General features: G+C 37.2%; 1 protein-coding gene across 5 annotated transcripts in view; it reads right to left on the reverse strand.

Moving 5' to 3' along the window:
- The window catches only part of DLGAP1 (DLG associated protein 1), a 419,505-nt gene that overhangs the window by 253,153 nt on the left and 141,354 nt on the right, over positions 1 to 24,998 (reverse strand). For all 5 annotated transcript variants that reach the window (XM_042030616.1, XM_042030634.1, XM_042030590.1 and 2 more), the window contains one exon: positions 6,627 to 6,736. The gene's annotated coding sequence lies outside the window, so the exon portion shown is untranslated. The remainder of the gene's footprint in view (positions 1 to 6,626; positions 6,737 to 24,998) is intronic.

The raw sequence follows: 24,998 nt of genomic DNA on the forward strand, positions 1-24,998 counted from the left end.
TATCTTTTTATTTTGCACAGTGCCAGTTCCAACCCTGCAACACTGAACTAAGAGGATTATCTGAATCATATTTTTTTATTATGTTTTTGTTGTAGCTGTTATAATCATATAAAAATACAAAGGAAGACCATATAAGGACAGACGTGCTTCCTATAACCTTCCCAGTGTGAGGATAAATGTGCAGTCCCGGATTGCATGAAGCCACCAGGAGATGGTGAGATACTTATCATTGTGCCTGTGTCTACTTACGGTGTGCACTGCAAACCAAAGAAAGGCATCCTTCCCTGCAGCGGCAGCCGAAAACTGTGACCGATAGGTAAAGCTCTGTAAAGGGAAGGCCTGGTAAAATCATGGCTCTGGCCTGTTACTTAGCCTAAGTAGAAATGGACTGTGGGAGAGTGACTCAGCTAGAAAAGAGGAAGTGAGGCATGCTGTGTGAATGCCTCGTGCCCGCACCGCGGTGTATGGTGGTTGGTTAAATTGGGTTTGTTGTGCCTTAGAACTATGTGACCTAACAACCAACTAATGGCACGAAAAGGCCGGGTTTTTTGCAAATAAAGTTCCTCCTTTGCACCTGCCTGGGGACTCCTCACTGCTCCCTAGCATGACATAAAACCAGTGCCAGTTCCATACACTGGTTTGTTTCTAACACAAGTAAATTATTTCAGGGATATGATTTTATACCAAGGGAGGAAATTTGATTTCCCACCGTGCCCAACTTGAATTTTTTTACTGGAACAGAATGATGGCAATACAAGAAATATTCCATTTCTCAGAGTTAACGGTGTCATTACTTTTTGTCCCACCATAAAAGCTTCTTACAGGCATCCACTTCCAGTAGTGTGCAAGTCCAAAAATAGCCATTCTGTGTGAATTCAAAGGCTCATTGAGCCACGGGCATAAACCACAGTGGCAGTAGATGCCTAAAGAAAAGTATGGAAAAGCATAAGAAGGTTGAATAATTCTAGTATTCCTGAGCTAGGATTGACCTCTTCTGAGAGACCTTAAAAGAATGTTACCTATACTGTCCTTGCCTCAGGGATGCTCTCACATGCAGCTCTATTTTGGCTGTGACTTTCACTTGAGGAAAAGAAAGTCACAAGGACAGGTATTTTAAAATTAAAGCATCATTTAGCATTCCACTGGATTAATAGGAAGAGGTGGAATAAACAAAGAGGAACAAGATGCTTAAGTATTTACCCTCACTTCTTCACCCATCTTCTACAATGTCATATTTATCAAGGCAATGGCACGTTGGCTAGGAATCAGGCAATGATATCTTGAAGTTGCTTTATCTCTCTTTTCCTGAGATTGTTCATCTGAGTTTATCAACCTGCTTACTTTGTTATTTAAACGCTATGAAACAGATAAATTAGTATTTTAAACAAAAAGTTACTTAAAAATAAATAAAAGATTTTGTTTAATACCTTGACATTGTTTATATTAAAGCATAAACAGGGAGTATTTTTTATTATTCTGTGTAAATCCTGCAGGTGTAATGTAGTAATGCTTTAAAGACTGTAAAAATACTACTGTTCTGAAGGTTACAAAATTCCTCTATTTTACGGAAGTTAAGGCCAACTGTAGGAAATAGAGTCTTCTGGCAAGTTGGGTCAATTTCCTCCACCAATAGCCTATCTTCCACCAAAAAGAAAGGTTAGTCTACATGTCCCAGGAAGAAGGACCACCCCTTTGTCTAGAATTCAGTCAATAAATATCTAGATGACACCAACTGCAAAAAGCAGGAGATCAAAGACCCGTTTCTGAAATAAATTTTGATACAGAATTGGTTATAGCTGTGGGAAATTATCTTCTATTTCTCCTAGCTGTGATGAAGTGACTTTTTTTTCAGACAGATGCAGAAAGAAATGTCTGTGTCCTTAGCTATATTAAATATCAACCTTTCTCTTTAATTTTTCTTTTTTCCTCCAACTTATGTATTTAACTCATATAAGCAGATTCATGAAAATTTTTTATTACTTGGAGATAAGCCTCTATAGTTTTTAGTTCTTAATGATTGTTTCCTTACTTACAATAGTAATGAAGGTTTTGATTCAATATTTGACTCTGTATCCCAGCACCCCTCTATCTACAGTTTTTGATCTTTTCTTCACATTTATAATAGGTGTTGGAACTTAATGATCTTTAAGGTCCTTTTCAACCAAAGCCATTCTGTGATTCTATGGTTCTATGTCTCCTTTTTCCCTTATGCCTACACAGATAATTTGTCACACTTATGAAATTGTTGTTGTCACTAAGGTACTCCAAGTTATTAAGTGCCCAGGAGATTTCAGTATCCATCTCATCCCAAAACATTATGAATATTGCCTGGACTCCCAACTTGCTCTGGATGCAAAAATGCTTAAAAGAGTTGTCCCTATCTTTAATTTTGATGCTTGGTTTTCCCATAAGTAGAGAAGGAAGTAGAAATATACAAAATTTTAATTTTGATTTGAAATGTCTTGTTTTATCTAATAGACAGACATATCACTTGTCTATCTCACAGTCAGTTTACTTTCTTTTCTGTCATCTCTGAGCTTTCTATAACTGCTCAGGGAATTGCTATTAAGCTATAATAAGAAGTCCTGCCTGAATTTTTCTTTAAAATACTTTCTTTAAAAGTCACAATCAACTTTTTTTCAATTTGCATTAGAAATCTGTTTTTTTTCTTTATATTTGATTGCAGTGCCTTTGCCTCATCCAAGCTTTTCTGCCTTCTCAGTGTACTTTACCTGAGGCAATTTTCTAATTTTTCTCATTACATCTGTTACTTTCACACCAGGATTATTAGTAAAATACCTTATGCTTCCCCTTGTACTCCATCAAAGATCATCACATTTTTTAACTGGTAATTTTTTCTCTTTGTCTTGTGTCCTTTTCCCCTAAGGAATAATATTTTGCTGATCCTGAGACTTCCGCATACTTAGATCGTACAAAACATCCATTATCCGTCTCCCAGTAAGACAAGAGGACCTTAAGGTTTAAATTACTTCCATACATTCTCACTGTAGAAGATCAATTATGTTCCTTTTGTTTGGTCTCATTAAAGTTCAGTTTCATCCACATCCCTAACACATTTCGTATAGATTCTCTTTATCTGACTTTTTCAAAGCCTAGTCATCTTCTCCCTGATGATAAACATGTCTTGATTTAATGGCATCTTTAAGTTCTGTCTGCATTTCCCTTGAAGAAAATTCACAACAAATTATATTCACAGAATCACAGAATATTCTGAGTTGGAAGGGACCCACAAGGGCCATCGAGTCCAACTCCTAACTGATATTGTCAATATATTCCTGATGAAAATAAGTGGACCACACCCTGTTCTTTCTAATAAATGTATCACTAATCAAAATATCTTCTTCAATGGCATAATGTTTTCTTTTGTTTTCCTTTGTTAAGCGATTTTTTCTGCCCCTACCTTGCATCCTTTTGCCCTTTGCAAATGTTCCCTTTACAGAAGGACTGCTAGGAAGCTTCACAGGAGGATCTATATCTTAGCTTTTGTCATTTTGTACATTCAGCTTATGCTAAAATGAACGTTGGGGATTTTTTTTTGTGTGTGTAATTCTAACAGAGTATTTACAATAAGAAAATCAGTTCCTTCTGCATTTTCCAATACAATCCTCTGTATTGAAAAAGTTCCGTTACACCTTCTTCTCCCAACACTCAGTGAAAAAAAGTCTCCATTCCAAGTAGTGATGCCTTTGCTTCTTGTGAATATGCAGGGTTTATATATCAGGAGAGTGTGTGTCTGTACAGATCTACAAATACCCTATCCAAAATATTAAATACTGTAGGAACCCAGAATGCCAAGAATATTTCTCTGCCTGTTTTTAAGGGTTCTTACCCCTCTGAACAACACTGTTTCGGCTTCAAACCTTGGAAAAAATTACCAACAGTCAGACAACAACTAGAAAATACAGTGATGTGAATTAGGTGATAGACTACTATGTAAGATTGTCACAGGGTGAAAAATTTAGAGGTTTTGGGCTTCTCTTTGTAGTAAATAGATAAGAGTAAAAAATATCAAAATGGAGGATTGTTGTTCTCTAAACCTTCTTCTCCTTCTTCTACTACTCCATGTTCTGCAGTAAAAGTAGTTTGTAATGATTGGATAGAAAATTCCACAGTTCCTGCCTGTGTTACTGAATAATTGGTAGGAAAGTGAAAATAATGTACTTTTTTAGTAACTATTGGTTAAAATATCTTTAAAAGCTGTGTAAATCTTGATAAAGAGTCACAAGACGCTCTCACTCCTGCTTTTCTGTCTTCTATGCTGTACCTGGGTCACACTAGTGGCTCTGTTCCTCTGATAAGACTTAATAAACAACTATTTGGAAGCATTGAAACTCAAGGAAAAGTCTTGGTTTATCTTTGAAACTCCTTGCAAGGACTTTCAGCAAAGTTCTCTCCCATCAGGAGGGACTCGATTTATGGCACAGTACAGTGTCAAATACCTTATCCAAATTACTAAATACCCTATCCAAAACTGGATGGATCCACTGCATAGGTGGACTCCATAAAACACCAAAATAATAATCAAATTTAATTATATAACTAAATGAAAAGGTTTCTTCTCATCATTAAGAAAAGGGAAACCTATATGCAGGTGAACTTCAAGTAAAAGTATAAGCAAAAAAATGGGACATGGCATTGCTGGAAAGCATCTGTCATGATGCATCTGAACTGACAACGTATTTTGGCATTTACTAAATTTTGCGGAGGTCATTGCTGAGCTGTAATAATGTTCTTACTGCATTATTCTTATTTCCTCAATGCTTCAAAAAGACCCATGGCCAAATACAGGTGCATAGAAGTGCACAGGTACAAAAGCCAAAGCTGAGAAGAGCTGTAAGAAGCTGAACACTGGGAATGCTGGAGATAAGCATTTTACCTAAGCTACCAGGAGCTGAGAGGATAGGGTGGGGTTTTTTTGTGGGTATGAAAATGCATATGAATATAGGTAAGTGATAAGCAAATGCATTACTGTGAAAAAAAATTCCTAAATTAAAAATCCAACTTTTACTTGGGAAGAATACACCACTGCAAACCTTATGTCACCCTTTCAATAAAGTTTTAGAATTCTACAGAAGGCCAAACTGAGGAAAAGTTAGCTGATCTAATTATTTCACATTGTCAGAAGATACACACTAGTTCCAAGTCCTATTCTGCAACGAAAATTTACCACTTTTTGTTGTGTGTATGTACCATAGAAATATATACTTGCAATGTATAAATACATATATGTATACTACATATATAACATGCAGAATCATCTATCTATCTATCTATCTATCTATCTATCTATCTATCCATCTGTCTATCTATCTACCTCTTGTAATATAAATCACCATGAGTACGGTTTTATGGCTATGGAAATGTTTCAGCACTCTGCTATTTTCTCCTCTTAAAATAAATTTACTAAAATACAAAGCGATTTTTACTACTGTATAATTATATAACATCCTCATTTTAAGAAATTATATTTTTAAAGGGAGGTATCCATTTAAATTTTTTGCACCAATGGAAAACAATGAAAAAGAGTCACTTTGGAGTGACACAAAGAGCATTCCTGAGATGCAAAACGTTTCATTCAGTATCTTAAACTCATGCTCCAAACATGGAAATTTACAAATTGAAGTACAGTATCATACCTAACTAACCTAAAATACCCATAACCAATTATATGATTAACATATTAATTTAATAATACAATTAAATTGCTTGAAACTGAACTGCAATGAGTCAAATATATCATAGTTTAAGAGTTACTTTTAAAATCATATCAAATGACAAGCAGAATGACCACCATTTTGAAAAGATATAAAAAATCTCCCGATTTCTAGTGCATGTATGCGTAAGCCTACCATGTGGTAATAAAGAAACAGGATATGGAACTGATTTTAATTTGTCTCCGTATAATTAGCCCTGGGAAATACCAATAGTTCACTATATGTAGTGAACTATTTCACTGCTATTGCATTTGTGTTCCAGAGACTAGAGGTCAGCTTATCTTCAGTATGTCCTATAAGGTCAGCTCTTAGTGTAAAAAGGAACCCCAAAACAAACAGAAAAAAGCAAGTAAAAATATCTGTGGAAACTGTGGAAAAGGAAGTTCTTTCCCCAGCAGATCTTTTCCAGCCCATTTCAATGTTGCTTCCAAGATGCTGCAACCCCTTGCCATGCTTGTCTTCTGTACTTCATTTTTCCCTCTGATCTTCCCCTTTTGTTATATTCCTCTAGGCCAAATCAATTCTTCCTCTTCCATTCCCTACACTCTCTCCACATCTCTGGTACATCCAGCTCTATGGGGCTATACTCAACATTTAAGTTTATATGCTACATTTTTATGTTCATGTCAGACTTGTGAAAATCATTCACGACAACTTTTGAAGACACCCAGCATTAACAGAGTCCTCAGCCAGTATCACTAGGTAAGTACAAAGACGGGTTATATCATATGCTTCATTTTCTAGGCTACCTTCATTTCCATTAAAGCAGTTGAGAGTTTGCAATCATTTGGCTCCCTGCCTTTGCAGGAGGCAAATCTGGAGATAAATGAACAAAAGAAATGCAGAGAGAGATCAAGGAGAATGATCAGAGAATAAGAGGAAAGGACTCACCTCCTTTAGTCAGTTTTCCATTTTAGTTGTTTCAATAATTAAAGAGGGAAGAGACTTTTTGCACACTCTTTAATTCAGATGTCAGTTCCAGTAATTGATGCTTGACTGTCCTGAAACACAATCAAAGTGTAGGAGTTAAAACTACTAGCCTGAAACAAGATAAAATTATTAACATGGCAAGGCTCTATGAATTCATTAAAAATCACAGCAATGGTGAGATGTTTTATGATAGTGTTCCATGGCAAGGTTTTCACATGGTTCCACACTCTCTTTCTGGCAACAAAAAAGAAGAATATTTTGATTGTATAATGCTGCATTTGTGGTGCCATCTCCAACTTTCTACTCACCCTGCACAATGCATGAAGAGTTTGTTGGTTCTTTTACCACAAAATACAAAGACTAGTTACATGTGATTGTCTCACTAAATCTCTGCAAGCTCACCTCTCCCCCAGTCTCTCCCTTTCACAACCTTTTCTCACTCTACAAAAACAGCATGGAAATCCTGCTGCCTGTGTCTGGAAAAGCAGAGGAGAATGGTGAAAAAACCTGAACCACACAGCTGTATACACGGTGCTTCCCCCATCAGCATTCAGTGGGTAGTGGACAAAATTGGAATGGCAAGTCACTGCACATTAAAATATATGACTTTTAAAAATTACATAAACTGAAAATACTTATTTATAAGCCATTTTCTCTCTCTTGTAAGGCAAATGATATACATGTTTTTCCCTCTTATTTCTCCAGTACTACTTACTGAGGCTAACAGAAATAAGTGTCTTTCCTCTGTGTTCTATATTTGTTCTCTATGAGTCATCTCACTATTTCAAGTTTTGTTTCTCATCACCTAAAGGTCTAGCCTATTTTATTCTGTCTTTTTTCATGTGAACAATTTGAAAGTACAAACCAGCATAAGCGTGAATATTTTGTCTTGTAAATGCAGTTAACAAATCAAACTTTTACTGTAAAGCATATTAAAAGAAAAAAGATTTACAGCTAAGGGTGCTTTGATACTAACTTTGGACTACACTGAAGATTTATCACTACAGTAAGTTGTTTGATGTGTTCTTAAGTTATTTCAATCTCTTGATGCTCCTTCAAAGAAATACCTTTGTACACCACAGTTAACTATTGGGGGTTAGTTGTCAGAAAAATCAAGTAAAAATTTTCAGAGCAAAAGTAACCTGAAAATACTACAAACTCATGCTTATAAAACTAGAAGAGACCAACCCAATCAGAGTCTGATGTCCCACTTCCCATAGGCTAGAAAACTTCCATAAACGAATTCCTCTGGAAGCAGGATGCACGGTTTAGTAAAACATCAAGCTTTGGATTGAAATTCTTTCAAGTAACAACAAAGAGGACAGGAGCAGCTTCTGTACACAAGAGGCGATTATTCCTGGGAATTCCTTGACCTCTAAAGCAGTCAAACAGATGACAACTGCAGCCTCCTCTTTGTTACTGTCTTTATATTCACTGCGAGTCCTGTTTCCAAGATAAACTAAATTCTGACACTGGTTCAGAGTCTCTGACATTACTGTTGGGATAGAAACACATTCCACTAGTACTCCAATGACAGCACTTTGTGTAGAGCTGGCCTTGAGGGCCTGCCTCTCCCTTGAGGTACATAGCTATCTTTAGTATATTTATTTTTAATTCTAAAACTAAATTTCCAGTTCCTTCTCTACAGTTGGTCTTTCTTGGTTGGTTGTGCAGGTTTTTTTGTCAGAAGTGGGAGAAAAAATATGCTCAAAGTAGGAAAATGAGATGATAAAACTATCAGATTGGCAGTGGGATCAAGAGAGAGGTACAGAACCAGAAACAGCTTTAAAATTATTTCAGAAATGCATAGATTTCCTGTTGACAGGGTCTCTTTTGAGGAAGGCTTTCATTTGCCTACAATATTGACTACACCGTAAGCATTTCAGATTTTCCGTAAGAGTATAAAATTGACAGAGTATATTTAATTGTAACTAGTAAACTGGATTTTTTTTTTATAACATCTCCTTAGGGAGCTTAAAAACATAAATCTCAGAAGGAATGAATCCTCCAGGTCTTTAGAGCCTTGAGTTGTAAGGACTTCTCTGATGAAACGCCCATGCTTGAGGATTTGTTTGAGAACCTTGCTGAAGCTGGGATCAGATGGGTTTCTCTCAGCTGAGAGAGTTCACTTGGAGAAGAGAAATTTTAACTTGTCAGATGTATTTAGTGATGACAGAGACACTAAAGGCAGGCAATGTAAAGGTATCACCTGCATCACACAAGTGTTAAGCACACTGTAATCCACCACCTAAAGCGTATAAAAGATAAAATTTGGAAGTAACTTTCTGCAAACATGTAAGTATATATGACAGAGTTTTCAGAGATGGCCATGGACTAGAGTGCTTCGGATTCTGTACAAACACATGGTACTATCCATGTCAACAGCCCAAACTAAACCAGCACTGGCTTAATAGTTTTGAAATTTCTTTAATTCTTCTTCTGTTTTGCTTTTGGTCTTTCTTACTTGTGCATGTCTATGCATGCTAACCTTCTTTGACCACTTTCCCTATTTTTTATTTAATCAGAGAGGTACAACCAGAAAACCAGAAAAGGTTCACAAAAAAGCAAGACAATGATGGAAAGTACAGAATGACTTCTGCATGAGGGACAAATGAATAGACAAAGGGACAAAAGAGAAAATTGAATCATGGAAGATTCTGAAAATATAATGACTGGCATGGAGAGGATTAGTAAAGTTATTTCTTTCATTTTTCTTTTTTCCTCATTCTGCCCGATGCAAGAACCTTAGGGCATTAAATCAAGCTGGTTAAGTGTCACATCATAAAAAGAAAGAAAGCTGAACAAATAAACAAAGAGGGGTGGCCCTTTGTGCAATGTGCAGTTGTGCTGTGGAATTCCTGCCACAGGAGGTCATGGACATCAAATCATGCATTCAAGAGAAGTCAGGAATAGTGTGGGAAAATTAAATCCCCCCAATTTAGGTAACCAGAAATGTTTAGGAACATTCAACTCAGAAAGAGCCAAAGTTCAAGACATCAGGAGGCTAAGAGAATATGTTTGCCATGTTCTTACATTTTTACTTTTGATCTCTGATGCATGAAACAGGGCATGGGACAAAAATACTTTTGAGCTCAATGCTAATTTTTATGTGTTTTTAGCTAGATTTTGTCAAAAAGAAACCTGGAAAAAGTGTGGCAAAGAACAGGAGCAAAGAATAACCCAGAACAGGTGCCTAGGGAGGCATCTGCACCCTGAGAGATACTGAACACTCAGTTGAACAAGACACTCAGCAACTTGATAACTGCCTATAATTCCTTACTAGGTAAATTATTCTGTGAAACTGTAAGTCTTAGAAACAGACTCTAATCACATCTGTACCATTCCTGTGCAAAACACAAACTCACAGTGTGACCATTATCATTAAACCAAATTTCAATGTAGAAATGAAGGGCTGTTCTTCAGGTGTTTTATTACATGCTAAACCATTTCATTTCTCTTCTATATGATGCTTCTTTACACTCCTGGGGTTCTGCTTGTATGCATAATTTTTAATTAACAAGTACATAATGTAAAGGAAATGGATGAAATGTTTACCTGTGCTTTTTTTCACTATTTTTTTCACCACTTCTTGTATTTTTTAAAAGTAATTCACAGTGAAAGTGCATGAGTATCCATTTTTTCTATACACTATATCAAGACACTGACCTGCATTAACAACCCAAATCTGTTCCATTACAAAGGTTTACTTAGAGGGGCTTTTTATGTACTGCGTCCTCTCAATGAGGGTGAGCACCTGGGGTGACAAATGGCAGATAACCTCTGATGTTCAGAAGAGGCCTCTTTTAGATAATGATTTAGTGCATTTTAAGCCATTAGCATCAACAATTTTTTATTTTTTAAGCACTGGGCAGGAACCACATATATTTTCTTCCCAAATTATAGCAAAATAATAATAATTACAGAAATTAGGACTGCCTAGTAACTACAGGCAAATGAACTTCTAAAAATTTAATTACAACCACACTAGTGTAGTAATAAGGGGACTACCATAAAGCTTAACAATGAGCAGAAAACTCAGTCTTCTTCCTATAAAGCCAAGGCTGCAATATCACACACATTTATTGCACCTCATTTGTAAAATTAAGAGTCTCCCTCAGACAATTAAAAATCATGCTGAGTGCTCAGCCACAGTAAATTACAAATATAATTAAGTAAATAATAAGAAAGCCCAAGTCCCCACTTAAATGCACTGCCAATTCAGCTAATCCAGGCACAGCAAATATTAATGCAATACTTCAATGTCTACAGCTCAGCTCCTGATCTACAGTAATAATAACATATTAAGATTTTGTTCATACTCAGAGCAAACCACTTATTTTCCCCAAGACAACTGGAGCACCAGGTTGCCAATAATAAGCCGCTCATATCTTCCATCATCCTGCTGGGGAAGGCATGCTGAGAAGATGAGAACTTTTAGCCTGATTGTACTTGCCACCAATTACAGAGATACAGTCTTTTGACTGTATTTCACTCTGAACTGCAAAGAAGCTAACCTGAAAGATTAAAATCAATGCCAATTAAAGGGCTCTGCAAAGAGTGATTTTTAATTACGTTGCTTTAGGAAGTCACTAGACAATCACTACTGGCATTCCATTGTTTCTGCATTTAAAAGACAAAAAATTTATATCTTGGAAAAACCTTCTGATTTTAGCAGCTGGCACACCAAAGAGAAAAAGTTTAAAATTCTGTATTAGCGATAAGTACTATGCAAGAAATGAAATGTGTCTAAAATTATGCTGACAGCACATGTCACTTGCCAAAAATGTATACTAGCATTGATATGAGCTGCTGTTTACAAGCTCACAGAGAAAGGATTAAATGCAATTTAATTAATTCAAACTTAAATATGTATTTATACCACTATACAGCAGTGTGTGAATGGCAGACATTTCACTGTCTCACTGCAGTTGTATTATTCTCAGCCCAACCTCATAAATATTAATGGCTTTTGAAACTGAGTTAGAAGTCTGCACAGGAGATAAAGGAAAAATTCCAAGCATAGGCTTTCCCTAAACATCAATTCACAGGAGGAATAAAATATTCTCTATGAAATGTTCCTGCATCAGCACCAGTGGGAAGTTCTGCAGTCTATTCTAGTTGGAGGTAAATGGTTTTAATTTGCTCTTCATTGTAACTGAAAGAATCAGTAATATAAAGCCTTATATTTTCAAACCTGTTTCTTAATAAGGAGAAGCTTCCACAGCACCTCACCTGACTGCCCCACTGTGAGATTTTTCATGGAATGTGCATGAAAGATTTGGCTCTAAAGCAGGCAGAAAACTACAAACAGAGGCAAATTAAAAAAAAAAAAATTGTAAGTCCACAATTTTCTGTATCCACCACCACCCCAAGAATGCATTTTAAACAGAAATAGTTAAAAAACCTAAATTTAATAAAAGTTTTTAATGTGTTTTGTTCCATTGGTCATGCCATTAACGCAGTTGAAACTGAGCTGATAATGCATGCATGCCAATTTGTTAGCACACTAACAGCTCAGAAGGAAGGAAGGAAGGAAGGAAGGAAGGAAGGAAGGAAGGAAGGAAACATGACAGAAAATTTTATCCCATAATTATTATATATAAAATAATTTCAGTATGAAGCACTGTATAGACAGCCATGAATCCAATTCCACTTACCATTTGATACATATGTATAGAGAGAAATATTTATTCACACCACATATATGATGGCAGTCTCTGCATTGCACCTGCATAGTCAAGTGAAATGTTACAAACAAATCAACTACGATCTTTTTCTCTCACATACTCTTACACATCCTATGAAATTTATGACTAAAATATCTGTACATCATAGAAGTGGTTGTAATACAACATAGGTTTAAAAACTTGTGTACCTGAAGTAACATTTCCAGAAATATGTAATAGTCCTTCCCAAATTACTCTGGTCTCCATATTTCTCACACAGCCTTTATATTGTATCAATTCCCTTTTGGGAACATATATAGCACAAATATATCAGTAGCACTTCAAGAATTACTGTGCTTTTAAACCACTCCGAGTTTTCATCTCTCTCTTCCCCAAAATAGCATAGCAGGCAGTAGAAGACAAACCCCAAGGTTTATTGTTTTTCCTGGTACACAGTGAAAAGTAGACAATTTCAGAGTACATCTTCCAGAACCTACATGTCCATTTTAAACATGTCCAGCTCATGTTTTTATTGCATGAAATACTACTGCTGCAATCATCAAAATTCCCTTTGCTTTGAAATGCTGAAAAACTGCTTCCAGCCTAAATAGCAATCATGAGGCATTTGAGCAGTTTTTGATACTGAACACTTTAAAAAATGCCATCCAGCTGTTGCAGGAAGAAACTCTCAATTACACAGTTGGTTGAAAATGCGCTGCATAGTAAAGAACTCTACTTGTGCAGCACTATTAGGAATCTGCAAACTGGGGGATACTTTGATAATCTAACCATGCCTTTTCATAAAGGTTACATTTCTAGTAACACAAATCAATCTGTGTAACAGACCATCTGTCAAAATATTTAAGAGGACATTTATTTGTCTTTAATATATCCTGGTGAAAAAATGTCTCTTTCTCTCTTTTCCTTCATGTGGTCCATGTCCTTTCACACTTGCTTTGGAGCCAAAGCTAAACATCACTGTGTATGTATGACAGAGGCTTGCCCTGCAAGTTCCCACGATTAAAACACCTGGCTAGGTAATGGTTTTCACATACAGTGCACAATTTTTTATGTTCAGTCATCATCCATTCGCTGTACTTAAACCTTCAAACCTCCTGAACAAGGCTCTAGATGTTACATGTGAAAAAAAGCTGTCAACAGAAAATTCATTATCTTTCCATCATGCTATACAGGGTGGTAAAATGAGGTAAGTTTACTCCTGTATGAATTCCCACCAAACTGAAGTGTCTTTGTTAGTCAAGGCACAGTAGGGATTATGTCCTGCACAGATAAGCATTCCTTTTTTTGGTAGAGAAATTGCCTTTTTTTTTTTTTTTTTTAAATCAGTGTAAACCATGTATTTTTCTGTCTTGTCCGGCAGAGAAGAAAAGACCTAAGCAAATTCAAACTACCTTGTCAGCAGAGCTGATTCAGAAGTGTACAAAATAACTTTCTATGTCCCAGGCTTAAAATATGGCAAATACCAGTTCCTGATAAACATCTAAGCAAAAAAAGAATTATATCGTACAAAATTTATCTTTATTATCTATGAATTATTAATTTTTTTCTTAATAATTAACAGACAATACTGCCAGGTTGACCCTACAAATATTTTTCTCTTTATTTTGTGCTAATAAGCAGGGCATATCAAGAAAATTTTCTGGATTCATGGAATCATGAATGTGGTACATTAGCCCCAGGAGTTTGCTGCTGGCCTATTGCTGCTCACACTGGCTGCCAATATTGCTGTTGATTTGAACAGGAACATAGGTTGAAGTAAAGAGCTTTTTAAAAAACCCACACAATATAATCAGGTTTATTACATCTAACTACACAAGCACTGGTTTTCAATTATATTTTACTGTGACAAAATTGAAGAAAAATCACCTAATCAGGAGAATTTTTGTACAGTTTTTTTTGATTATAGACTTCACAGCATAGCAGTATGCAAGAGAATGTCAAAGAGAGAACACAACTCCTGTAACTGTGTGCTGGTTTTTTGCTTAATTCATTTATTCACTGCTTGATTAGTTAGTTTGTGCAGTACTTAGGAAATGTAAAACAGTAATAAGTGCTAATTAATCATTTATATAACATTCAACTACAGCTGCAAATTGTACAAATAGAACAAAAAATATGAACTGCATAATGGTGAAGCCTACGTTGCTGGTGAACTTCATTAGGGAAAACAGAAAGGGAAAGCAGTGACAGGCAGTGATCAGGGGGCTGCAGAAAGCCTGATCCACAGAGAGCGACAGAAGGAAGAGATGAGGTGAACGAGGGATACTAAAAGCGCGGCCCAACTGCTTGTATTAAGGAGAACATATGGCAAAAAGAGGCAGAACTGCAAGGAAAAAATGACAATTTCATTGAATTACAAATGAGAGGTAATAATTTCAACATCCACTGTGGCAGAATACTTCTAGGTGTTATTGCAAGCCCTGGTGGATGCTGCCTTACACCAATTAATGAATGGAATCATTTGATGCAACCGCATTTAAGTGCAGTAAGGCTGGAAATGAAAAGGTGCTCCTGATAATGCTTTCTGATGACCTAATGAACCTGCTCTAACTGGAACAGCAGTTTCTGCTGTCAGAACAACGTAAGAGCTGAGTGATAAAGAGGAGACAGAATTTATCACTTCTTCCAAGTCCAAAATCATGCATAAATGGATGAAGCAAATGGAACAGAGTACCTAGTGATGGAAAAAGAGCAGGAGAAAGCATCTAGTAGTATGAAACATGCAGAAAGGACAGGGAGATTTGCTGCTCTAAGAATAAAACTGTTTTGAGTTCTATGAAAACATCCACAATGGATGAGTAGAAAAAAAACCTGCATGTCATTTATGCCGAAAGTTAAACACCTGACAGTTAACAAGAAAGAAAGAATGTTAAGAGTATTCTGCAGATGAAAAGGAAATCCTTCCAAAATACTTCTGCCATGACTTTCAAAGTTATACAATGAGAAATAATGATAGTTTAAATGTACAACTAGATATTAAAAGGCAAAACTAACTAATGGGACAAAAGATGAAAGATGAAGTTAACATTCATCATCATAAGTAAGAATATTAACACTCTTAGATACTATCATTTCTATGATATCAGAAGTTTTCCATATGAGAAAAAAAGGAAGTTTCAATGCAACTTTATGAAGGTATGCATTTCTGTTTCTTGTTTTTTGATGGATTTATTTTCTTCAGCTTGCCAGTATATGCAAACAGTCTGCAAAGATGATTTGATAGCACAACATATAAGGGTTTTTTCCCATTCTTTAAATATAGAGAATGCTGAGAAATCTGATGGATGTATATACTAAAAGATAAAGAAGCCAAAACCATGCGGCAATACCATTGTTAAACTCATCTAATAATGCCCAAAATGTCCATCAGAGTTTATCTGCAATTTTCAATTAATTTGCGCTGGCACATTTTTAGCCCTTTTTATATTTAATTTTTCTGAGTATTCCTTTTCTTATTTTGGGGAATTACCATTGTTTAAATTTTTTATTATTTATGAAGTTCTCTTCAAAGTCTAGTTCTAAGGCAAGCAAGGCGAAACCTTTTTAGGTATTCTGTATTTTATATTGTTTACCATAATTAAGGCCAAGTATGCAAGAGTCAGAGTTTTATGATTCTGGAAGGCATTAAGAGCCCTGCCTTTCAGTGGAGAATCTTAAAATGAGATGTAAATCAGAGTTCTAAATTAATGGTCATGGAATGTAGGAAAAATTAGTTAATAAGTTTTCACAAGAACAGGTGTTTTTTAGTGTCTCTGGGCTAGTCAACCTCACAGAAGTCCCACAGAATTAAGAAAATACCCCCACTAGCTGAATCTTCATGACATGCTACAAAAACTTTTATTTTTTAAGCTTGTAATGACATGCTGGGTGATAAATGGTGCACAGTTCACATTCATAATGGAGACTATGTAACAAAACTGGCAGTATTCTAAGTATATCCATAGCATTTTTGACAGATCACTTGGTAAATTTTGCATAATGGCAAATAACAACCTTAGGATGGAAAATCATCCTCAGAATATCATCAGGTTGTTTCTTCAGATGGCCCTTGCTTTTTTCCATTTTTTAGTTAACCAACTACTGTGACAGACAAATCAATTCTTGATATGAGAAAATTCCTTTCAACAAATTCTCTGAACAAGTAGAGAGTATTTTCTGTTTTAATTTTCCCAACTCTTACAAACATACTCCCTAATCTTCTAGAAAAATTCTCCTCCTATGTGGAACTTTGTTGCTATTGATTTTCCAAGTTCTCTTTTTGTTAACTCTGTGTCTTTAAACTCCTTCTATTTAAAATGCAGTAATATTTATAAAATAACATATTCAGTGATGGATAATTCAGAGATTTTTTTTAACATAAGCGCTTGAGGAAGTGATTAATAAATGCACTGGGAAAATAAGCAATTAATATCTTTGGCACTGTCTTTATATAATGTTGGCTGAATGTCTGAATGTGTTTGCTTTGTTCCTTTGCGGGCTGAACTGTTGATTGGTAATACTGGCTTCTGGCTGCTACATTACAGAAGACATCAGTATAGAGATGCTTTCATTCTGGGTTACTGAATTCAAAATACAAAATTCAAAATGCAGTATCTAAGTTCTCCAGCACTTGAATTACTATTTATTGTAGCAGCCACTTGTAATACAAACATCAAATGTGTAGATTTGCATGCTTTTGGTAAATACATTTTTTGTTCTGGACTTCCTTGACAAACCATGTCTGTGTAGGTGTTTAGCATCTGACTGCCATGCAGAACCCATCAATAAATGATAGCTTTCACTTAAATATGCTGGCACTCAAACCTTCTCATAACAGCACATTACAGGCATGGCTTGAGTGATCAGAATGTCCATCCATAAATCCCAGCTGTACTTTGCAAAGAAATCTTCACATGGGAGGAACCTTCATTCAAACTGACATAGACTTCTCCACTGAAGTTCCTCTTATCAAAAAGTTAAAAACAAAGTGATGAGTCAAGTGTAAAGACTTGAAGAAACAAAAGCTTGTCATGAAAATTCAAATCACTACACTGAATGCTGGATTAATTTAATTAATCATTTTTCAATTAGACTTCTGGCCTCAAGCAATCAAACTACTTCAATTGGTACTTAAAAATGTGTCTGCACTAAAAATGGGTAAGTTTTCCACACAATATTTCCACACAAATTTCGACACAATAGATGATATTTAAAAGAATTTTAACTGGAAGATTATAAAAAACCTTTAAGAAAAAACCCTTTATTTTTCATGCAACTACAATGACTTTCTAGTCCAAGAAACAAGTATGCCTTGATGGGTTTTTAAACAGCTTCCTAGCATTTTTTTTTCTGAGTGGCCTGAAGAAATAAAATTGTGAGCCAGATTTTGCTTTTGCAGCCAGGATGAGTCACAGCTAAAGATTTTTAATGCACTCTTTGTACAAAGCATCTTATCATGACATCACTGTGTACAATTTGTGTTCACTGTAAATTGCCTTTTTAAAGAAATTGTTATTACAGCTGCATACAACTTGGTAAAATAGAGTTTCACCAAATACCTTCACCATGACTTTCTTTCACCTGATTTTGTTTTCATCACTAGGCTGGTAAAAATTAGCTCTGTAACTTGGCTGAACATTTAGTGGCCTTCTGAAAATGCAGATTTTCAACTGAAGTTCTGCGGTACCAGATCAATCCAGTCAAACCTCTAAACCAGGAGTAACTGTAACACGTATCTACTGTTCTGCTGATTACAACCTCTGCCAAAACTTTCAAACCAACCATATCAGGACAAAAAACATTGATACCAACATCCTGCTTATTGAACTCAAATAAGAGTCTTTGTACACGTTGCTCAGAATTACTATTGTGCAGTACATTTACTGAACCCCAGAATCAATAAGCATGGTGTGTCAAGGCTGGCCAAGCCAACAAGAAATTATACAGTAACTTGTGTGATTTACCAGAGCTGATTTCAACAATAACCAAAGTTTCCTTACATTCCCATTATCCTCAGTTGAGCTTCAATAACACAATTTTTATCTGGGAAGATGTTTTTCCTCAAGAATAATTATCAGAAAGAGTGTTCTCTAGCAATTTCCAATGTATCCTGCATTGCAATAGACATCAAAACCAGGAAGGTCAAAGAAGATCCAAGTCATAGAACTGCTGCCATGGTAGGAGGACTGATCTTCTACTTCAGTTCCCAAAGATCCACCTAAGGTAATGCATGAGGTTGTAATTACTGACCTATACCCAATCTACCTCATCTATGCAAGTAGTTATCTTTCATACCTCTTATTTTCTCACTATCAAAATTAAAATCCTTTTTTCTATAGTTACATTTTGCCCCTATATTTTCTTCCATTTTGACGGCAAAAAATATACAGCTGACAAGCTTCAGCATGTGATGGGTAGGAAACTATTGAAAACAACAGTTTCTTAAAATCCTAAACATTAGAATACAGAAATCCTGGTGAATAAAGGATTTTGTATGTAAAATATTGAACTGGTATTGTATCTGTTTTGAAACCGACTCACTGATGTGTCATTCCATAAAGGGAGGTGAACTGAAGTGCCATAATTGACAATTCTTTGGCAATACTGAAGTAGAAGCTATTAGGACTTTAATCAAATGCTCAGGGATTGATATACAATAACAAGGTGGATGGTGCTTGCAGAGCTGTTCCTAATGCCATAAGTTGTTCAGCAGCAAGTGCAGCCTCTGTGCAACAGTCCAGCATGAGATGTCTTATGCATTTCTGGGTTGTGTTTCTCTGCGATGTTAAAAAATAAGTATCAGAAGAATTTGTGTTGTGCATGTCTTGGAACTCTTCTATGGTTAATTATTGCATACGGGCATACTGAGAAAGAACAGTTTTCAAAGTAATCATAAGATGTGAAAGAAATTATAAATACCCCAACTCAAATATCAATATACTTAAAAAAAAAAATCCTGAAGAACCAAAAAATTAGCAGTTTGTCTTTTTTCAACCACCCAGTTTAAAACTGTTTCTCCAAAATTCCATTTCATATGCGGGGCCCTCGTGGCCTTTATATTCTACAGACGATCTGTACACAACCCATACTTCTCCAAATCCCAGCTATTTTAATCCAGTAGAGGAGTCCTTTTCACTCGATTTTAATTGTCCATTTAGTATTTCAAGTTAGCTGCATGCTTATGCCTAAATTCATAATCTGTCTTAACATAAAGTCTGGGTATAACTACACTGCAGTTTTGCCTGTGCAAGGCTGCATAGATAGGGGTAGTGATGTGACGGTCCACTGCAATAGGACAGTCCTGGTTTTATCAGTATCTTTAGTCTCAGGTAAGCAATCTCTTCAGATGCAAGTGAAGTTTGCATTCCATCACCAGCAGAGGGTTCTGCAGTGAAGGAGGATTAATAATTCTTCTTTTTCCTCCAAATTTTGTGTGTTTTCACAATCTGTAAATAAATTGCACAGTTTAGTTTGCCAATGACTCACTTTCTATGAGTACCAGACACGCAAAAGGAGGTCAGAAATCCTAATCGTGCTGATTACAATGCAATTACTGATTCATTTCACCTTTCTTTAACTACCCAGAGGGCTGTACAGAACCAGTTGATGTGTCTATGTGTTCATAAGACACACATTTATTTTTGTCATGTGAGGGGATGTGTTCTGGGTTTGGTGGTGGGGGACTGGTTCACAGATTTTTAAGGATTTGTTTAATGACTGCATTTCATTAACAATTCTCCATAGTGGGAATGGGTTTATGTTTGGGGTTTTTTTTAATATACATATATATGTACAATGCCTAGAACAGTAAGTCTTAGATTATTGGTTGGATTTCCCACATACTGCAGTGACCTCTGCATTAAACAGCAGCACCATAATAGTATTAGGAGTCCTTTTTGGTGGTAATGCATTAATGGAACAAAGCCGCGATTCACAGCATAAGTGCATGAGAAAAAAAAAGCCAGCTAAAGCAGGGGGAATGCTACTGAAGCAGGAAATGCTTTAATACCAGATGCAGCTGAGCTCCCTCAACAGAGCTCACTTTGATTGCAAGATGAAGGGATGGATAAGAAATGGAATTCAGTCAGGACTGAATTAGATTGCTAGGAATATTTGTCAGATATTTTGATTTAATTTTGTTTTGCACAACCAAGGGATTGTCCTTGGAGGGTTAAAAAGGTTTTCATATAGATAATGGTATAATGGTGCATTTCTGATTAAGATAAACTTCACCCAAAAAAGTCAAGAAAAATTGTATCATTACAACAAATTAATACTTCAGAGTCTATTTTGCAGGATTTTTTTTCAGTAAACACAGAACAGTACTTAGGAAGTTTTCAGAAAGAGTATGCCCCTTTGATTTTTAAAGCCCCGTGTAGTGTAATAAATGCCAGCCTGAAGAAAGAAGATGGTATGGAACTTCATAATGTTAACTTTACTTGCAGAATAGATTATGGTTTTCAGGATAGATGTAAAAACAATTTACCAACTCCTAGTCATCTGGGCACAAAGACTAGATGCCAAACTTTCAAAAATCTCGATAAACACTTGCAAGAATAGAAGGTGTTCAGAGGTAATAAAATATAAAATAAATAAGATGTTCAGAGGCATCAAAATGTGATTAAATGTTTATGTTCCACTGGATTTCAACTGAGATGACTGTTAGAAAGATGCTCTATTGGAATGTCTGAAAAAGACGGTGTTTTACAACCCCTCCTCCCCAGTCTCTTGGTAGTTTAAAAATAAATTAACCAGATTATATGCCTCATTATAGGTTTCCTCTCTGGTAACACAAGCAAATTCTTATTCTCTCACTAGGAAAAGAGATCAAATCTTTCGTAAACTTCTTACTATTGTTGCAGTATCCTGATGGTCTGCATAGGTTTACAAAAATGTCATTCTGGTGACCTAAACTGAACCAACATTAACACCTATCTACCAGCTCATTCCTTGCTGTACTTATTCTGTGAGAAATGGGAAACATTGCCAGGGAAAAATAAGGAAAGCCTTTTTACTCTGTCCTACAGTGCAATATCAGATATTTTAAGTGCTTCATGCTGACTGCCCCTCATGCTGAGGAATACTACAATCAATAGTTCAAATGCCAGATTCCCAAGTTCCATCTCACTTACTCTGTCTTTTCAATTGAAAACTAACCCTATTTTTTCTTTTAAAAGCACTCACTTATTGACAGAGCAACTCTCTCAAATTGTTATCCAACAGAGGCTAGATGAAAAGGTTTTAAAATTTCTAGAAGCATATTTAGCCAGAAAGAGTCAAAGTGCATACATATATAGAACAGTATTGCCCAAAGCAAGGTTGTTTTGAGTTCCGCATCTGCCCATGCATGACATTTGCTCCCATATATGAATATTTCCTTGTCAAACTCACAAAACCACCCCAATCTGAATCCATTTCATAGAATATTCTCCCCCACTGTTTATTTTACCACTTAACACACAGTCTAATATGTCCATATTGGTGCAGAGAACGATGCGTAATGTCCCTGAGACAGAAAGCTTTGTGCTGTTACTACCTCTTTAATTTAGAGACTGCAAGGCTAGCAATAATGGGGGATGAATTTGCCATAGGATGATAAATATCTTAAAAATAGTCCCTGGAAAAAGGTCTTGGGGAGAGAGGGTGGAAGAAAAAGAAGTATGGAACACTATAGAGGAATTCAATCAAGCAATCACAGAAAACACAGTTAGGCTCAGGAGGTAAGATCCTTGCTTACACCATCATTTATCAAGGGAAAATAACCTCATTTTGGCAGAAGCTAGTGTTTTCAGAACCGCTTAAGTGCAAAACTTCTTGCAATAAACATGTTACTGGTTTTGTCTAGATTGCTCCAGACTGCAGCACTATGTAGGTATTTTTGAGACAGTCTGAAGTAAGTAGTCTGTGACACTATCACAAGGTGCAGCAAGATGATCTAAACTCTGAAGTCCATGTTGATGAAATTTATTTATGTCAGTACTTGAGCAGGTGACCATAAGTTTTCAGTTGGAAAAATGATTATATTGATCTTGGACCAGTTGGGTCAGTTGTAGTGGAAAATGCAAAGCCCTTAAAAATTCCTACTGATAAGTGGCAATGCCCTGCTTAGAAAAACCCAGCAGGATTATAGAAAATGTTTTGTTTTAGCTCATGGACAAAAGCATAATTCAGATGTGAGCAGCAGCAGAAGGAATGAAAGAATTTTTTCCCAAGTAGTGCATTTTTTGGGAAGTACTACAAATGTCCCATATACTCCTGCAAAAATACTTCCCTGTATACACTCTACTCATCAACAACATAAGGAGATAACCAAATCTTAATTTCCTCAGAAATCAAACCACTGACCCACATGCTCTGGGGAAGGAAGAAAACTTCCTGAGCATTGTTCACGTGTATTTCCAAGAAGACCTTGCAGAGGAGGGAGATGCCTGGGGCAGGAACTGCTCACTCAGTTGCACACATCTCCAGTCCTTACATGAAAGCTCAGACCACTGAAAAGCAGACCTCTCTCCCTCTTCCCCTCCTTCCCCAGCAAAGAAATGCATTAAAGGAATGTTATGATAAAGTTTACTTTGAAGTCTTTCAAATATCCTCATTATTTTTAACAGATGAGTCAAACATACTGTTCCAGCAGTAGCAACATGGTAATGAACTTTTCCACCTGCAGCTTCCCCTCAGCTGCTCACAAATCCCTTCCTGTTAGACTTGACAACTCAACTGCACCTATAGCCACTCCCTAATCCTACCCTACCAAACGCAGTTTAGCTTGAACTCTATGGGGAATTATAAGAGAGAATTGGGTTGTGAGCTGTAAAAGCTGCCTGCAGAGGCACATGGCAGCACAAAGGAGCACATGGCAGCACAGAGAGGCTTGTCTCCTCTGGGCCCTGGGGGGAGGAGGTGTCACAGGGCAGACCCCTATGAAGTGTGTTGCTGATGTGGCAACATGGGATAGGTCATGCCATGTAAGGAAATGCTGTGCCTTAGAAAAGTGTATAAAACCAACTCACTCCTTTGAATAAACGAATCAGATTCCCTGCCGGTCTGGGTCCAAGATTCAATCGCCGACAAATGGTGCCCCCTGTGAGGAATTTATTATACGCCTATCTGTGCGTCTGTAGGTGAGTCCAACAGGACTTGAAGTAGTGCTGCAAGAAGCAGGAATGCTGGCCAGCGATAATCCCTACAAGTTGTAGGTGATGGACTATCCCAGGAACAGAATGTCCCAGAGACGTTAAAACAGATTATGAAGAAACATGGCAGGAAATTCGAGTCTACAGATTCGAACAGACTCTTGTTCTGGGCAAAGAACTGTGATTCAGTTTTAGATAGGACCAATATTTTTGATCCTCGGACATGGGACACTTTAGAAGCAGCACTGACAGAGCTTTTGTGTCTGTGGAGGGCTGTGTGTAAGGTGCTCATGGCGCACGTGGCACCCAGAGACCAGACAAAGAAAGACGCTTGTGCCACTGCAGCAGCCGTGCTGAGCCCTTCTGTGCCACCAGCAAGCGACCGTAAGTCTGTCAGGGCTATGGGAGGAGAATCAGAAGATGGCCCCTTGTCCCCGACACTTTTGACCCTGGAGGGAAGCTGGACGGTACTGTAAAGCTCGCGCCGCCCCGTGCCATGCAGCATCAGCTGGAGCTGGGTCGCGGTGAGTGGAGTGGCTGGAGCCGGGAGGTCCTGTCCTGGTTCCCTCTCTGTTTGCCTTCTGGAAGAGTGCAGCGGCGGCAGCAGATGTGACGGGGGGAAAGCGAGCGTGCGACGCTGGGGAGCACACGCCGGCAAGCGCATGGCAGGGCTGAGGGGTGCTGGCGAGCACATGGCAGTGAGCCGCGGACGGGCGAGATTGGCGGCACTGAAAGCTGGCAGGGCCAGTGGCTCCGCTCAGCACATGGCGGGGGCTGCGGGCGGCTCTCTGCAGCATGTGAGAGGTGAATAGACGGGCCGGTGGACCTCTGCCGGCTGCCAGACCCATGCGGACACCCGGGGCCCACGCAAGCCAGCAGGGCCTGCGTTGCTACAGCCAAGGCTCCCGTTCCCTGCGGACTCTCGAGAGCTGATGCTGTGCTAAAAAGAAGGACTAAGTGGACCAATAGCTCCTTCCCCAGAGGTGGGGAGGCTGCAGCATACAGCATTTGCACCAGCTTGTGCGGGAATGGCTGCAAGCTAGGCATGTTGTTCCTGCAGCTAGTCCATAGAACTCGGTTTTCGTTATTCAAAATGTTGCCACAATAATTGTAATTTTCCAAAGCCTAGATTTATACCACGCATTGCTCTAATTGTTTTTTGTTAGAAATGCTCCTGTAATAATTATAATTTTTAAGCTATTTTTTTAAGCAGGAATTAGACTTGTTACCTTTTGAAACCTTTTGAAACCACTTAGAAAGTTAATGTTATTGTAATTGTAATTTTCCAAGACCTAGATTTATATATATTCTGTGAAACAATTAAGTATTTAAGCAGTTAATGATATTACCTTGCTTATTTTTACTTGGTGCACGCTTGTTGTTGTATTAGATGTATTATTTTATTGTTCAGAGTAAGAAAACTGCATGTTATGTTCCACATTTTCCTGAATTTGGTAAATTAAAAGATGTTCGTGTTACATATTGTTAGAACAGAAAAGGGGGGATGCAGAGATGGGGTGTGTCCCCCGCGAAAG

The sequence above is a fragment of the Corvus kubaryi genome, unplaced genomic scaffold, assembly GCF_017639235.1.
Source record: "Corvus kubaryi isolate FWS band 111438036 unplaced genomic scaffold, C.kubaryi_AGA036_p1.0 132, whole genome shotgun sequence".
Taxonomy (NCBI): domain Eukaryota; kingdom Metazoa; phylum Chordata; class Aves; order Passeriformes; family Corvidae; genus Corvus; species Corvus kubaryi.